Here is a 3,855-nt window from a genome sequence, read left to right as displayed (position 1 = left end):
TCAATGATCTCAGAGGTCTCTCCAGCCTGAATGATTCTGTGACTCTAATGAAAGGCTTTGTGCTCTGGCAGTCATTTGCAGCCTTTCTGGCACCTCACCCACCCACCTCAGGCTCGTGTGCCCCCTGGCTTTGTGTGTTCTGGCACAGCAAGAAGACAGACCATGACTGGAAACCCAGGCATCAAGGCAGGGAAGGACTGATGGCTCACCAGCCTGGCCTGGGAAACACAGGTTATGGGGGTTCAAGAGCCTCCAGACTTGAACTGGCTTCTGCCAGAAGCTGCCAGAGGGGTGTCCAAGCAGAAACCTGGGAGGGGCACGGATGGGCAGAATCAAGGGGAGAGAATCAGACTGCTGAACTGAACCCTCCCCTCCAGGAGCAGAAACAGCATCATGGTCAGAAGACAGCTTCCCCAAACTTGCCTGCTCATCCTCTTCACAGGCTCTTTGTCGTTCCTAAGCATTACGGTATTAACCAAGTCCTTTCTCCCTCAGAAATTTGACTTTCTCTGTCATGTTTGGTCACTTTGCCTTCTCCTTACTTCCTGTCTGGAGTTACCCGTGCTCATGTCTGAGCAATCCCTTTTCCCAGCTAGGAGACACTGGTTTTTGTAGCCTCTGACCTTGTGCTCTCAGCACTTGTATCACCCACCCTCCTCTGTCTTATTTCCTTCCCTCATGTGCAGTTATTTTTAGCATGATGAAGCCAGCTTGGTGGGTTTTCTCCCCTTCCTTAACAACATTAATACCACTTACTAATGCCAGCTGCACTTCTGTGCTCAGTTTCTCTTCATTTTCCAGGACCGGACAGAAAGGTAAGAAGTTTGGGATCAACACCTCAGGTCAGTGTTTGAAGTTCCCAGTCTGCAGGCTTCAAGTAAAATGTGCTTGTTTGAAACGAGGGGTGAGGGGCCAGGGAGGCAGGAGCACAAACCCCAGAGGCTAGGGAAAATGGGGAGTGGGCAGAAATGTCAAGTAAGGCATTGCTGAAGTGTAGAATTCATATGTGGCTGCATAACTAAGTTTTAACTGCTACTCTGATTGAATTTGGTTGATAGAGAGAGGAGCTGATGCAGCTAATCAATAGCAAGTGGCTTTTGGTCTTGTCTCAGACATCACATTCTCTGGCTTGTTTTCCTAATTTTCTAAGCATCCATGGAAATACAGTTTAATACTTTTACCTCCCCTTTTCTCTTGGTGGAAGCTGTGACACTCCAGCTTTTGCAGGATCTGGCAGCAGGATCTGAGGACCTCTCCTGGGTTGCAGGGGATTCCTGCAGTCTGGGAGGTGGGTGTCCTGTAGCAGCAAAGGCAGCAGAACTGCTCGCCTTTGCCAGGCTGAGCAAGCAGGCTGGGGCTTGCCATACTCAGCCTAAGAGATGATCTTTTTCTTTGAAATTGGAGACCTTTCAGGTGAAGGACAAGAGAAAACTAACCAGACTGAGCAAAAACACCAGGAAGAAATTCTCTGTTCTCTGACTCTTTCATTTGCCCACATTTTTGGTTTTTTTGGCATGAGCAGACTGGAATCCACAAAGTTTTTTGTCAACATCAGGTCCTCACTGTGCTGGAAAAAGCTTCTGGATTCAATGGAGCTTGGGATTTTTTGTTCTGTTTTCCCTCATTCTCTCCCTCAATGTGTGCACAGGATGAATTACAGCCCATTTCCCAAATTCCTTCCAGTCTTCCTCCTCCACTGGCACAGCAAAGGAGAGATCACTTCCCTAGGGATGAAGGGGGGACCAAGGAAGCTACAGCAAAAAAGCATTCAGTAAAGTATCTTTAGGGAGATTCCTGCTCACATGAGAGCATTCATGTTCTGCAAAATCCAAGTTTTCACTAAAATGAATTCTTTTAAAAAATTGTCATAGTTGAGGAAATAACTTAATGTAAGTAGGAATTACTTCTGCTTGAGCCTCTACAAAACCTGCAGCAGCACAGTTCATGTAGTGATTCCCCACAGCCTTTCCCACTGTTCCACTGGTGCACTGATCTCTCCTCTGTGATGGCCACAACCAGGAGACCCACACAGAGGGGTCCCAGAGGAAAAGTGAGGCGAGATGTGGCGATCAGCCACTCACACAGCAGGTGCCTGGTTGGGTTTCCTCCCTTTTGCTTCAATTTCCCTCAGCAGGATGGTCAGAGCGAGGGTGATCTAAAACTTCTTCTTCATCTCCCTGACACAAGGCTCTCCAGGTAAAATGAAACAAGCTTTGGCCCTCTGACCCCCACTGCAGGAGCACAGCCACTGTGATTTGTCCTGCCAGCAGAAGGGTGTCCTGGAAAGTCCATCAGTGGTTCCTGGTGTGATTTTTGGCCTCTCCAGTCATGGAGTTCAGCACTGTGTCCCCAGGTGGGTGACAGCCACACCAAGGGAGCAATTCCAGGCAAAAGGTGGTGGCACAGCCAAAGCACAATAGGAAGCTGTGCCCGAGCCCGGGTGCCTGCAGGGAAAGGATCCCTGGACACAGGGGTCAGACCCCACCACAACCACAGAGACACCCACCCTGAGGACCAAGTGCTGTGGCTTGGGCTGCTGGGAGGGACAGGAGGCTCCCAGGGGCCTCTCCTGCTCCAAAACCCAGGGTCAGCCACAGGCAGAGGCTGCTCAGGTGGGTTTTTTTCAGGAACATGATTGGGAAAGTTTGTGGGCTGGCAAGTCTGCTGACTAAACAGCACTGGCTCACTATTTTGGGTTTGGGGGTGGCTCTGAGACTTTAAAGTACTTCTGCAAAGCTTTTTGTCACAGCTACAGCATTCTGCTTCCTTTCCTCAATATGTGAAGCTGCTGGGACTTTGTATAGGAAGCACATGTGATACACAGCTTAAGAGAGGAGCAAAACTCAGCTCAGCAAAACTCAGGACTCATTTCATAAAGCAGCAGCTTCTTCCAAACCTGGCAGAAGGAAATCCCTGCCCCCTGAATGGATGGAACAGTGGAATGCCGGAATGGTTTCGATTCGAAGGGACCTTAAAAGCTCATCCTGATCCACCTCCTGCCATGGGCAGGGACACCTTCCACTATCCCAGCTTGCTCCAAGCCCCTCCAGCCTGGCCTTGAACACTGTCAGGGATGAGGCAGCCACAGCTTCTCTGGACAACCTGTGCCAGGGCCTCAGCACCCTCACAGGGAAGTATTCCTTCCTAATATCCAACCTTATTTTTTTCCTTCAAAGGAAGGTACATCTGAAAACAACTTTGCTGAATTCTTGCTTTTGTTCTGTCAAAAAAAATCCCAAAACAACCTGTCATTTTCCCCTCCTCCCCCTCAGCAATGTAGCATAGATGCCAATGATGGGGAAGAAGCTGGATTTCACACAGTGGAGGCTGTGGCTTATGCAGCAGAGAAGGAGCTGCTGAATATTAAAGACATCAACCAAAACTGGCAAAATCCCAGTAAGGATGTTCTGGAACTTTAACCCATCCTGACCTTTTTCCTTCCCTCTCCCTGTCAGGTTGTACCTGTGGCAAGGCTGAGGTGAGACCAGGATCTGTAAAACCTCTGACCCTCTGTTTCTTGCCGAGGCTGAAACCATGTTTGCTGTCAGTGCTAATCTCTGTTAACATCTGTGAGATGCTGAAAACTCCTTTTCTTGCCCTGAATGCCCAGACTCTGTGTCCACAAGAGGCTGCTTTGCTGGTGGCACCTCAGGGATACTCCCCAAGGCAGCAGGGGGAGGAAGCTGTGGTGTGTCAGCGTGGGAACCGTGGGACACAAGGAGCACAGCCGGAGCTGTTGGCAAGAGGCCCAGGAGGATATTGATGATGTCCCAGGTTCCTGTGTGTTCAGACCAAGGATTGTTCTGGCTGGCAGAAGTTGCACCAATCTCCCAGGAATCTTAGTCTGGGGAGGGA

Source organism: Parus major, chromosome 1A (assembly GCF_001522545.3).
Source record: "Parus major isolate Abel chromosome 1A, Parus_major1.1, whole genome shotgun sequence".
NCBI lineage: Eukaryota > Metazoa > Chordata > Aves > Passeriformes > Paridae > Parus > Parus major.
Note: the sequence above shows the minus strand (reverse complement) of the source record.